At 43.8% G+C, this 14,447-nt stretch overlaps 2 pseudogenes; one reads left to right on the top strand and one right to left on the bottom strand.

Annotated features, from left to right (window-relative positions):
- Nucleotides 1–680: 680 nt before the first annotated feature.
- LOC129050350 (fascin-like) lies at nucleotides 681–2,225 on the bottom strand (annotated as a pseudogene).
- LOC129050011 (heterogeneous nuclear ribonucleoprotein L-like) lies at nucleotides 2,148–7,912 on the top strand (annotated as a pseudogene).
- Nucleotides 7,913–14,447: the final 6,535 nt, after the last annotated feature.

The raw sequence follows: 14,447 nt of genomic DNA on the forward strand, positions 1-14,447 counted from the left end.
TCCACCGAAGGGAGCCAGGCTGAGCCTCTGCCACGTGGGAGAGGGGCTGTTTCCAGCCACCACCCAAAAAAACACCGAGGGTCAGTCCTAGCCCACCCGACGGCTTCCCTTCCCAAGCAGGGGTTTCCGGACAGTGTACCAGGGAGGGCCACTGACAGGCTTGGGACACGTGCCCAGCTCCTGGGGGGCTGGGAGGAGGTGGCCAGGAGGGGCAAGAGATTCCAGTTACACTACACGCCCAGGGCTCCCAGCCCCCAACCGTCCCTTAGCCGCTTCCAGAGAAGTAAGGCTCAGAGCCGTCTGAGGTCAGAAGAAAGAGGTGCCAGACTCGCCCCATGGCAGACAAGAGGGCAGGGGCATCTGAAATCCCTCCCAGGGCCAGGCCGCAGCCGCTGACCCGAGAGGAGTAGGGAACCCGGGCGGAGGGGAGAGTGGGGAGTACATAGGGGCGACAGGCGGGGGCACCGTTTTCTCTGGGGTTTCCAGTTTGAAAGGCAAGGGGCTTGCCTCCCGCCCCGGGGAGCCCACCTGGAGGAGAAGGGGTTAGCAGGGAGGGTTGCAAGGAGCCGCCACGTGGGCAGGGGCGGGGAGGGGCGGGGAGGGGCGGAGAAGGGCGGGGAGGGGCGGGGAGGGGCGGGGAGGGGCGGGGAGGGGCGGGGAAGGGCGGGGAAGGGCGGGCCCTAGTACTGCCAGAGCGAGGCGCGGTCCACGGTCTCCGCGGAGGCCTTCAGGACCCCTGCGTGGTCGCCCTTCAGGTAGCGCCCGCCCACCTTGACGGCCACCTTGTTGTCGCAGAACTCGAAGAAGAAGTCCACAGGAGGGTCGCCGCTGCTGGTGACCGCGGAGTCGTCCAGTATTTGCCTGTGGAGTCTTTGATGTTGTAGGCGCCATCGTTGAACTCCAGCTGGAAGGCGTCATAGCTGGAGCGGTTGGCGTCCAGGGTGCCCCTGACCTTGCGGCAGCCGATGAAGCCGTGCTCCCCGCGGAACACGATGATGGGGCGGTTGATGAGCTTCATGAAGAAGAGCTCTGAGTCCCCTGCTGTCTCCACCGAGGCGGCCAGCTGCCCATTCTTCTTAGATGTCACAAACTTGCCATTGGACGCCCGCAGTGTGATGCGCCGGTCACGCCGCTCAATGTCGAAGTAGCAGCTGGCATTCTGGGTGGAGGCGGTGGACTGCACGCCCCCAGTGGCCGTCAGCGTCCAGTACTTGCCCGTGTGGGTACGGAAGGCACACTTTTTGGTGTCGCGGTAGATCTCCAGCTGGAAGGTCTCCTGGTCGGTCTCCTCGTCCTGATTGGCAGACAGGTCCCTACCCTGGCGCGTGGACACATTCCTCTCGTTGGCCGCCTGCAGCACGACCTGGGCGCAGCTCTGCTCCAGGGCAAAGAGCTCGTCCTTGCCCACCTTGGTGGCCTTGCCGGCCTTGAGCGTGCTGCTGGGCCCCGACGGCCCCAGGTAAGGACCCTCGCAGCCGCGGAAGGCCACCTTGCCGAAGCGGAACTCCAGCGTGTAGCCAGTGACCGGCTCGGGGCTCGCCACCATGCTCCCGTCATGGCGCAGGAAGCGGTGGTCGGCGGTCTGCACACTGTAGCGCTGGTCCTGGAAGGAGAGGATGATGAGCGAGTCGATGCCCCAGGGCACGTCGCGGTCCACGGCGATCTCGTCGGCCGGCCGCGCGCTCAGGTGCGCCTAGCCCCTACGGGTGACGCTGTAGATGTTGACCTGAGGGTGCATGGCGATGTGCACGCTCCACTTCTCGGCGGGGGACACCGTCTGCGCGAAGCACGACAGGCGGTCCTCGGTGCCTCCGAAGCAGCGCCGGTGCTCCTCGGACTGCAGCGACCAGCGGCCGTCGTCGTGCACCACGATGAGGAAGCGGCAGTCGGGACCGGGCACCTCGCGCTCGCAGGTCACGTTGCCGTCCTTGTCCGCCGCCAGGTAGCGGCCCAGGTGGCTGCGCAGGCACACGGCCGCGCTGCCCGCCTCGTCAGGGTGCTGCTCCGGCGTCCAGATCTGCTTCTTCTTCAGGCTGCTGGCCGACGCGTTAACCTTGAACCCGAATGCCTCGGCCGTCAGGTACTTGTTGCGGCAGTTGATGAGGCCGAACTGGATCTGCACTGCCTCGGCTGTGCCGTTGGCGGTCATGGTGGCGGTGGACGGGAGGCCGCGGTGCGGCCCCGGGAGGTGGGTGGCGGGTCCCCGCGGCGGCGCCCCTTCTCCTTTGTTCCGCGGTGGCGGCGGCCCGCACGCGCCCTCCGCAGCGCTCCACCGAAAGGTTTTTAAAATCATTTCAGTTAACAGATTTAAACAGAGTTTAGCTATGAAGCAATGAGTAATGCAATACAACTAGTGAAAAAGATGAACAACTAGGGATTAAATGTTGAGGAAAATTGTTTTCTAATGAATTAATTTTGAATTGATAAGAGACAGAATAGGGACTTTTAAATATACAACTTTGGTGACAAAGTGTTTGTCTACACAAGTTTCTTATGTCTAGTGCCTTCCTTACCTCCCAAATATTATTTTATAACTCTGATAATTTCTAAAAGATACATATGAGATATTCATATCTAAAAAAGTCACCAATATTTTGAACTAGTATCAAAAATAAAGAAGTATTTGACATAGGTTTATATACTGGGTTTATACATAAATAAAATACAAATACAAATCACAACAGCAAAGATAATAATTAAAAACTGCGTACTCACCTTAGGGTTTTTAAATAAGCTAATTGTTTTTCTTCTACACAAATAGCTAAAAATGTACAGTGAATGCAAATGTACTCAATTTCTCTTTCTTTTTCTATATTTGGATTGGTTAGTGAAGTGTCACAAAAGTGATGATGCTGAAGTTTTGCTATTTTCTCTCTAAAGTGATGTTCTGAAAGAAATATATATATAATTTGCGGTTGTGAAGAAGCCCTTTTTTTAGTGCTAATTTATTTCCTTTGTGTACTTTGCAGTAGACATACATGTTAAAAATTCAACAGAAAGAAGAGGATAAAATAATCATGACATTAAGCCCCTTTAGAAATTAGCGATGTTCTCTATTAATAATGGCGTGATGATATGCCACTCCATGAGCTCTTGAACCAAGTTATTCATTATTTCTCTGCCACATGGAAGCAGGATATTTGGTCTTTGTCCTATCTCAATGCAGTGCCTATGGTTTTGTTACAGAAACCTTAATTTTGCCTGCTTTTAAGTAAAGCAGGTTTTATGCAAACTTCTCAGAGGGCAGCCAGATAACTTTCAAGCACATTTGAAACACCAGAGGTGACTCTGCCAAGTGCCTCAGAGAAAAATACAAACTATGACAAAGACACTTCTTCAACCCATCTTTCTAAAGTTGCTGACTCTACAGGTTTATTATAAGCATTAGACGAAACCAGTGAGAGGCATGTGTCAAAGCTTGAATGTGCAGCTCCAGGTTAGAATGTCAGCTTTTCCTTTGGGTTACTGAAGAAGGAGAAAAGCCATTATCCATGCATGAAACAAAAAGGTATATGGCCAATCAAATGGAAGGCATACTTTTGGTAATCCGATCCCAATATATGCCATTTGCTTTAGTGGGGCTTAAGTAGGTCACTTAAGTGGTTTAGTGGGGCTTAAATAGGTCACCTTCTAGAAGTGAGCAGAAAAATATTTTAAATTAATGGTTATTTTACTATCAACATTTTTTTAAAATTGAAAATGGAACACCGGTTTTATAAGCAGTTTCTTCATTTTATTATTTAATGAGGTGGCTAGCCTTGATTTGAAAGGTTTTTTTTAACATGACTAGCTTTCTGACACTCTAATGCCCATTTTCTAAGACTTCTGTGCTGTAAGCTATTTTAACAAAGGGTAAGAGGTATGTCTTTAAATTCTGATTTTAGAGGAATTCCTAAATTCTCATTACTTTCACATATTATTTTATCTACTGTGAAATGATAACTTTGTTAACATGAAGCTTTTGAAGCTGTCACTGTATTGCATCGGGTATTTCTGTTGGTTCATCAAAGTGAAATGAAATGAAAATGCAGGAAAAACAAATGAATAGAACACAAGAGTAATTCACTTTGGCTGGGTACGGTGGCTCATGCATGTACTACCAGCAGTTTGGGAGCTCAGGAGTTAGAGACCAGCCTGGCCAACCTGGTGAAACCCCGTCTCTACTAAAAATACAAAATGTAGCTAGGCGTCATGGTGCACGCCTTCTGGTACTGGAAGGCTGAGGCAGGAGAACCACTTGAACCTGGGAGGTGGAGGTTGCAGTGAGCCAAGATCATGCCACTGCACTCCAGCCTGGGCAACAGAGCGAGATCCCCTCTCAGAAAAAAAAAGAGTAATTCATTGAAACACCAGTTTGTAAAACATCAGGATGCTTTTCTCTTGTTAACTATAACATTGTTGTTGAAAACTCTGCTAAAATTTCGCATTCTTTTTTTAAAAAAGGTAAATGAATTTTCATAACGTATTGTGCATAAAAATTATTTAAAGTTGACATTAATATAAAACTTATTGAGCTACTTTAAAGTTTTTTTTTTTTTTGCTTCCTTTTTGAACTTTTATTTTAGGTTCAGGGGTACAAGTGCAGGTTTGTTACACAGGTAAACTTTTGTCATGGGGGTTTGTGGTACAGGTTCTTTCATCATCCAGGTATTAAGCCTAGCACCCATTAGTTATTTTCCCTGATGATCTCCCATCTCTCTGCCTCCTCTCTCTGAAAGTCCCCAGTGTGTGTTGTTCCCCTCTGTGTGTCCATGTGAGTTCTCATCATTTAGCTCCCACTTACAAGTGAGAACATGCGGTGTTTTTCTGTTCCTATGTTAGTTTGCTAAGGATAATAGCCTCCAGCTCCATCCATTTCCCTGCAAAAGACATGATCTCTGTTCTTTTTCATGGCTGCGTAGTATTCCATGGTGTATATGTACCACATTTTCTTGATCCAGTGTGTCACTGATTGCCATTTTGGTTGATTCCATGTCTTTGCTATTGTGAACAGTGCTGCAGTGTACATATGCATGCATGTGTCTTTATAATAGAATGATTTATATTCCTTTAAGTATATACCCAGTAATGGGATTGCAGGGTCAAATGCTATTTCTGTCTTTAGGCTTTTGAGGAATTGCCACACTGTCTTCCACAATGGATGAACTAATTTACACTCCCACCAACAGTGTATAAGCATCCCTTTTTCTTCACAACTTCACCAGCATCTGTTATTTTTTGACTTTTTAGTAATAGCCATTCTGGTTGGTGTAAGATGGTATCTCATTGTGGTCTTGATTTGTATTTCTCTAATTATCATGAACAGACAGTTTTGAAATTTTTACAATCTTATGAAGACAAATGAATACAGAATTTTCTGAGCTGGGGCTTTTCTGGGGCAAGATTATAGAGATTAACAAAATGAGATTGGGAGAAATTGAGCTACATTATTGTCAAATTTAGCTTGCTGGGAGTAAAAAACAAAAAACCAACAAAACAGAAGTCTTGCACTTAATAATAACTATTTCTGGCTTCCTTCCCTCTGCTAAACATGGATTGTCAGATTTCTCTCTGTGAGTTGTCCTCATCCACCACTAGAGTCAGTCAATGGCCCTACATTGTATTCCCTGGCAATGATTTTGCAATGAGTTTCGTTCAGGTTCTTAACACTTTAAGATAATGTCAACATTCTTCCTTAACTTCTCTCTGCTTCCAATGTCTTCCATTTCTAATCCGCCCTGCACACAGAACAGTTTATTTATCCTTCTTAAATACAGAAAACTACTCTCAATTGTCTACAGGATAAAGTACAACCCTTTTAAACTTTACCAAACTAACTTAGAAAAATAATTTCCCAGGAGAAGCGGCGTCGGCGGCTGGAGCAGAGGCAGCAACCAGACGAGCAGCAGAGGCCGTCCGGAGCGACGGTGAAGATGGCGGCGGTGGGCGGCGGAGGCGGCAGTCGCCGCTACCAGGGCGGCGGCAGTGAGGGCGGCCGGACCACTAAGCGGCTCAAGACTGGCAACGCCGGCGACCAGCACGGAGGCGGCGGCGGTGGCGGTGGCGGTGGCGGTGGAGGAGGCGGGGTGGCGGGAGGCAGCGGGAAGAACTACGATGACCCGCACAAAACCCCTGCCTCCCCAGTTGTCCACATCAGGGGCCTGATTGAGGGTGTGGTGGAAGCTGACCTTGTGGAGGCCTTGCAGGAGTTTGGACCCATCAGCTCTGTGGTGGTAATGCCTAAAAAGAGACAAGCACTGGTGGAGTTTGAAGATGTGTTGGGGGCTTGCAACGCAGTGAGCTACGCAGCTGACAACCAAATATGCATTGCCGACCACCCAGCTTTTGTCAACTACTCTACCATCCAGAAGATCTCCCGCCCCGGGGACTCGGATGACTCCCGGAGCGTGAACAGTGTGCTTCTCTTTACCATCCTGAACCCCATTTATTCTATCACCATGGATGTTCTTTACACTATCTGTAATCCTTGTGGCCCTGTCCAGAGAATTGTCATTTTCAGGAAGAATGGAGTTCAGGCGATGGTGGAATTCGACTCTGTTCAAAGTGCCCAGCGGGCCAAGGCCTCTCTCAATGGGGCTGATATCTATTCTGGCTGTTGTGCTCTGAAGATGGAATATGCAAAGCCTACACGCTTGAATGTGTTCAAGAGTGATCAGGATACTTGGGACTACACAAACCCCAATCTCAGTGGACAAGGTGACCCTGGCAGCAACCCAACAAACGCCAGAGGCAGCCCCCTCTCCTGGGAGATCACCCAGCAGAATATGGAGGGCCCCACGGTGGATACCACAGCCATTACCATGATGAGGGCTACGGCCCCCCACCCCTCACTACAAAGGGAGAAGGATGGGTCCACCAGTGGGGGTTCACCGTCGGGGCCCAAGTCGCTACGGCCCCCAGTATGGGCAGCCCCCACCCCCTCCCCCACCACCCGAGGATGGCCCTCAAGCCCACAGCCCTGTGCTGGTGGTCTATGGCTTGGATCAATCTAAGATGAACTGTGACCGAGTCTTCAATGTCTTCTGCTTGTATGGCAATGTGGAGAAGGTGAAATTCATGAAAAGCAAGCCGGGGGCCGCCATGATGGAGATGGCTGATGGCTACGCTGTGGACCGGGCCATTACCCACCTCAACAACAACTTCATGTTTGGGCAGAAGCTGAATGTCTGTGTCTCCAAGCAGCCAGCCATCATGCCCGGTCAGTCATACGGGTTGGAAGATGGGTCTTGCAGTTACAAAGACTTCAGTGAATCCCAGAACAATCGGTTCTCCACCCCAGAGCAGGCAGCCAAGAACCGCATCCAGCACCCCAGCAACGTGCTGCATTTCTTCAACACCCTGCTGGAGGTGACTGAGGAGAACTTCTTTGAAATCTGCGATGAGCTTGGAGTGAAACGGCCATCTTCTGTGAAAGTATTCTCGCAAAAGTGAGCGCAGCTCCTCTGGACTGCTGGAGTGGGAATCCAAGAGCGATGCCCTGGAGACTCTGGGCTTCCTGAACCATTACCAGATGAAAAACCCAATGGTCCATACCCTTACACTCTGAAGTTGTGTTTCTCCACCGCTCAGCACGCCTCCTAATTAGGTGCCTAGGAAGAGTGCCATCTAAGCAGGAAGACATTTCTCTGTCCTTTATGCCATTTTTTGTTTTTTGTTTTTGTTATTTGCAAAAGATCTTGTATTCCTTTTTTTTTTTTTTTTTTTTTTTTAATGCTAGGTTCGTAGAGGCTTAACCTTAATGGAAACGCTGGAAGTCTGCAGGGGGAGGGAGAGGGGAACTGATATCTCCCAAAATTAACCTTCACTTTTAAAAAATTGTTGTACATGTGATTTTTTTTTTCCTGTCCATATATTTGTGCTGCCCATGTACTCTTGGCACATTTCAATAAAATTGTTTGGAAAATAAACACAGCGCTTGCTGGCAAAAAAAAAGAAAAGAAAAATAATTTCCCATATTTGTTGTCTCAAAGATACTAGAATATAGTGATTTATAGCTACTTATTTTTCCCAAACAAATTAGCCCACTATGAATAACCTCCACAGTCTCTTTTTGTTGTTGTTGTTATCTATCTGAATTCTGCCCATTTAAGGTAAACTGATGTCTATAATTACTCCTGCTCAAGAACTTCTAGAGCCTTCTAACATCTGGTAACCAATTCCGTCTTTAAAGTACTTATTACCATGATTTCAGTTTTCTTGACTGTATCCTAACAGAAAAAATAGTACAAAGGGGTCACAAATGCAGAAAAGCTAGAAGGATAGAATGATTAATATTCACAAATTTTAGAGTAATAGACGGTTTTATTATAATTGGAAGTGTGGAGGATTTCTGTGAATTAGTATACTTTTTTTATATACCTTAAGTTCTAGGGTACATGTGCACAACGTGCAGGTTTGTTACATATGTATACATGTGCCATGTGCTGTGCTTCACCCATTAACTCGTCATTTACATTAGGTATATCTCCTAATGCTACCCCTCCCCCCTCCCCCCACCCCACAACAGGCCCCGGTGTTTGATGTTCCCCTTCCTGTGTCCAAGTGTCCTCATTGTTCAATTCCCACCTAAGAGTGAGAACATGCAGTGTTTGGTTTTTTATCCTTGTGATAGTTTGCTGAGAATGATGGTTTCCAGCTTCATCCATGTCCCTACAAAGGACATGAACCCATCATTTTTTATGGCTGCATAGTATTCCATGGTGTATATGTGCCACATTTTCTTAATCCAGTCTATCATTGATGGACATTTGGGTTGGTTCCAAGTCTTTGCTATTGTGAATAGTGCCACAATAAACATATGTGTGCATGTGTCTTTATAGCAGCATGATTTATAATCCTTTGGGTATACCCAGTAATGGGATGGCTGGGTCAAATGGTATTTCTAGTTCTAGATCCTTGAGGAATAGCCACACTGTCTTCCACAATGGTTGAACTAGTTTACAGTCCCACCAACAGTGTAAAAGTGTTCCTATTTCTCCACATCCTCTCTAGCACCTGTTGTTTCCTGATTTTTTAATGATCGCCATTCTAACTGGTGTGAGATGGTGTCTCATTTGTGGTTCTGATTTGCATTTCTCTGATGGCCAGTGATGATGAGCATTTTTTCATGCATCTGTTGACTGCATAAATGTCTTCTTTTGAGAAGTGTCTGTTCATATCCTCCATCCACTTTTTGATGGGGTTGTTTGTTTTTTTCTTCTAAGTTTGTTTGAGTTCTTTGTAAATTCTGGACATTAGCCCTTTGTCAGATGAGCAGATTGCAAAAATTTCCTTCCATTCTGTAGGTTGCCTGTTCACTCTGTACGTTGCCTGTTTACTCTGATGGTAGTTTCTTTTGCTGTGCAAAAGCTCTTTAGTTTAATTAGATCCCATTTGTCAATTTTGGCTTGTGTTGCCATTGCTTTTGGTGTTTTAGACATGAAGTCCTTGCCCATGCCTATGTCCTGAATGGTATTGCCTAGGTTTTCTTCTAGGGTTTTTATGGTTTTAGGTCTAACATTTAAGTCTTTAATCCATCTTGAATTAATTTTTGTATAAGGTCCAAGGAAGGGATCCAGTTTCAGCTTTCTCCATATGGCTAGCCAGTTTTCCCAGGATCATTTATTAAATAGGGAATCCTTTCCCCATTGCTTGTTTTTGTCAGGCTTGTCAAAGATCAGATGGTTGTAGATGTGTGGTATTATTTCTGAGGGCTCTGTTCAGTTCCATTGGTCTATATCTCTGTTTTGGTACCAGTACCATGCTGTTTTGGTTACTGTAGCCTTGTAGTATAGTTTGAAGTCAGGTACCATGATGCCTCCAGCTTTGTCCTTTTTGCTTAGGATTGCCTTGGCAATGCAGGCTCTTTTTTGGTTCCATATGAACTTTAAAGCAGTTTTTTCCAATTCTGTGAAGGAAGTCTTCGGTAGCTTGATGGTGATGGCACTGGATCTATAAATTATCTTGAACAGTATGGCCATTTTCATGATATTGATTCTTCCTATCCATGAGCATGGAATGTCCTTCCATTTGTTTGTATCCTCTTTTATTTCATTGAGCAGTGGTTTGTAGTTCTCCTTGAAGAGGTCCTTCACATCCCTTGTAAGTTGTATTCCTAGGTATTTTATTCTCTTTGAAGCAATTGTGAATGGGAGTCCACTCATGATTTGGCCCTCTGTTTGTCTGTTATTGGTGTATAAGAATGCTTGTGATTTCTACACATTGATTTTGTATCCTGAGACTTTGCTGAAGTTGCTTATCAGCTTAAGGAGATTTTGGACTGAGACGATGGGGTTTTCTAAATATACAATCATGTCATCTGTAAACAGGGACAATTTGACTTTCTCTTTTTCTAATTGAATACCCTTTATTTCTTTCTCCTGCCTGATTGCCCTGGCCAGAACTTCCAACACTATGTTGAATAGGAGTGGTGAGAGAGGGCATCCCTGTCTTGTGCCAGTTTTCAAAGGGAATGCTTCCAGTTTTTGCTCATTCAGTGTAATATTGGCTGTGAGTTTGTCATAAATAGCTCTTATTATTTTGAGATACATCCCATCAATACCTAATTTATAGAGAGTTTTTAGCATGAAGGGCTGTTGAATTTTGTCAAAGGCCTTTTCTGCATCTATTGAAATAATCATGTGGTTTTTGTCTTTGGTTCTGTTTATATGTTGGATTACGTTTATTGATTTGCATATGTTGAACCAGCCTTGCATCCCAGGGATGAAGCCCACTTGATCATGGTGGATAAGCTTTTTGATGTGCTGCTGGATTTGGTTTGCCAGTATTTTATTGAGGATTTTTGCATCAATGTTCATCAAGGATATTGGTCTAAAATTCTCTTTTTTTGTTGTGTCTCTGCCAGGCTTTGGTGTCAGGGTGATGCTGGCCTCATAAAATGAGTTAGGGAGGATTCCCTCTTTTTCTATTGACTGGAATAGTTTCAGAAGGAATAGTAACAGCTCCTCCTTGTACCTCTGGTAGAATTTGGCTGTGAATCCGTCTGTTCCTGGACTTTTTTTGGTTGGTAGGCTATTAACTATTGCCTCAGTTTCAGAGCCTGTTATTGGTCTATTCAGGGATTCAACTTCTTCTTGGTTTAGTTTTGGGAGGGTGTATGTGTCCAGGAATTTATCCATTTCTACTAGATTTTATAGTTTATTTGCATAGAGGTGTTCATAGTATTCTCTGACAGTAGTTTGTATTTCTGTGGGATTGGTGGTGATATCCCCTTTATCATTTTTTATTGCATCTATTTGATTCTTCTCTCTTTTCTTCTTTATTAGAATATTTTTAAAGCATTATTTCAGTGAATCCATGGCTGAGAACCTACTCTAATCTAGGTGCTGCCATCGGCCATAACAAGAAAAGGAGAATAAACCATGTATTACAAGGCCTTCCCTTCAAGGCTGGTGTTGTTTCTTTCTGAATGTCTTTACAGAGAACTCAGTTCTGATTTTGCAGAGTTTTATGTTACATACATAGGACAGAAAACAGGAACTAGGGAAGCTCTGAGATTTCTAGCATGTCTGTTGAATAAATAATACTGTTTTTTCAACTTTCTTACTGCTTTCATCTTAGGATCTACAGCACTCTGAAATACTAGTCAAACCTCAGAATACCCCTGTACTATGCTTATGGGTGATCTTTTTTTCAGATTTACTAAGGGGAAAATTTGATGGATCATAGACCGCCAAGCAGGTTCCCTGGAAGATGCAGATCAGACCAAGGAGCAGCCTTTTTGCCGCAACAGGTAGTCATGTTACTGCTTCAGGACTGCAAGATGGAATACATGAAAATGTGTTCATGTATGTGGCCTTAAAAATGTCACACAGAATTTGAAAAGCGAAAGCTTATCCTTAGAAAAAGAAAAAGGCTAAAAGCTGGTAGACACGAGATAGGACTGGACATAGAGAACAGGCTGATGTCTTCTGAAATGCTGGGCAGACTTTAAAAAAAATTCTATGGTCTGTTTTTGCTAACTAGACCCTATATAGTCTTCTTAGTAACATCCCCACATGGAAATAACCATCAGTCTCAGATGGAAAGAATGAGAAATCATCTAAATAGAGATGCAGAAAAGATTTAGCAGGACGAAAAGAACTGAACAGCACAGAGAGATGGGTGATACATAGTTCTGGAATTATACATTCAAAACATAAGCTGGTGAGACATTTAGAGAAAGCACTTTTGCACGCATTTGTCTTCAGCCCTCTGCCAAGAAAGTCCTCTAGCCCATGAAGAAAAGCAATGTTTCAGGACAACCAAGGGTTCTTTGAATCATCTCCTGTGTTCCTGTGGGACTTCCCTAGGCTTTGGATCCCTCACATTGCTCACTGCTCTGTGTCTCAAGCCTCATCTCCTCGACATCCATATGGATTAGCTTTCTGGCTCCCAATTTAGCTCCATTTCCTTGATTCTGACAACTTTACACATAGGTGTGCTGCCGTTTACATTCCACATGGCTCCTCACACATGTGTACAACATCCATTTAATTCATTTCTTTATAATGCTGAAATTCAGTGAGTTCCAACCATATGCTAAGGGCTGTGCTGGGTGCTGGAAATCAGTAGTGAGCAACACACTGATTTTTAGAAGTGTATATGTTGAGGAGAGGGACTAAAATATTAAAAATTATTTAAACAAAAATTATTGCTATAAATGTCATGTAGAAAAACATAGAATATGTGATGGCAAATAACAAAGCTCCTTGTCTAGGGCTTCAGGTACATTGTCCCAGAGGTGTCACCTCTAGACTAAAGCCTATGGCTATTGAATATGAGGAGACATGGGATGGAATAGAGTGGCGAGGACTCCTGGGTACGTGCCTTGTGTGAAATTCCGAGTTAGGAAGGATCTGTTCTCTTTGAGGAGTGAGTGTAGGCTAATGCCACTGGAGCAGATTAACATGAGGTAGGAAGACTTCATCTTGCTTTCCAAGAGGACAAATGCCTGGATAGCAGAAAGGAAAATGAAGGAAAGGAAATGGATTCAACTGCTGGTTAGGACCTGGGGACAATTAGGTTGAGGGTGTGAGGAAAGTGAGGTGGCCATCATGACTCCATGTTTCTAGATGAAGAAAGGCCATCTGGGCAGCATCTGCCTGATGTTGGCCAAGCCTATGATATACAGCAAACAGGTGACCAGTTTCATTTGTCAAGAATAATATAAATGTAGCAACACTGTCCCCCTTATCACATATTTGTGAAAGTAAGAGAGTGTTTGTGTGTGTGTGTGTGTGTGTGTGTAAGGCGTGGAAGTCAAGAAAAGGCTGCTATCACGCTCTCTGGGTAGTTTTTGAAAGGGGAGGAAAGACCCAGGAAATAAAATGTAAATGAGATGCATAATCATGGTTAAATTTAAAAACGGAGTAGGAAGTAACCATGAATTAGATCCTTAAGGCAGAATGTCCTGGAAGAACATGGAGAGGATAAACAGCTTAGCTGAGTTCTTGATTGCATACAGAAGTGAAACCCTTGCATATATACAAAATTATATTAGCATAAGAAGTCTTTGGTATGATTAAAGTCAAGACATTAAACTTCCTGAGCATATATGGAGTCATTATTTGAAATTTTTGTGTATTCAGATTATAGTTTTATTATTTTTCTGGATACAGTTTTATTAAAATGAAGACAAACTTAAAATGTGGGAATACTGCCTGGAAAGTAGAATCAAATATGTGATAAATTTCTAGAAATTAACAAATGTTTTCATTTACACTATAAGCAATTATTGATGTATAACCATGAATCTTTTCATTTGTTTTCTGATCTGATAAACACTTCAAATAATATTTATTTTAAAACTTTTTAATTGATTCAAAATTAATCTGAATAATTATAACAATTTTTGGATAAAGTTTATGTAATCATTATTATTATCCAAAATGTAAAATATCCAACTACATAAGGTTAAACCTTTACAGAAGACCACAAACTTATTCAAGCATATTTTTGCTTTGTCAAAAATATTTATCCCTTAATGTCAAACAAAAGATTACAGAGCTAAGTAGTACTTTTCTATGAAAAGAAAAATAACAATGACAACAATGAAAATAAAAATCAGGACTTAAGCTAAGAAACAATGGAAAACCTTAAGGAATATAATAGTGACAGGCAATTTTAGCATTAATTATGTAATCTCTTATTTAAAGTTAAACATAGCTATCAAAAAACTGAAACATTTTCTCACTGAATGTGATCTGCCAGCTGACTAGTGAGAAGGTTTGGCTTCTAAATAGCTTAAACTTAGCCTGGAAATGCAGATTGTTGGTATTTTCTCTGCCCTCCAAAATTGTGATAATGAAATCTTTTAGTCTTCCCATTTCTGTTATACATAAATATGATAAAACAAGAACATGAAAATATGTTTGCATTGCTTTAGGATGATGCATTTGAACTCAGAGTCTTCATATAATCATCATATTGTCAGAACTTCTACAATGACAGTAGTCAATGCTGAGAGC

The sequence above is a fragment of the Pongo abelii genome, chromosome 16 (assembly GCF_028885655.2).
Source record: "Pongo abelii isolate AG06213 chromosome 16, NHGRI_mPonAbe1-v2.0_pri, whole genome shotgun sequence".
Lineage (NCBI taxonomy): Eukaryota > Metazoa > Chordata > Mammalia > Primates > Hominidae > Pongo > Pongo abelii.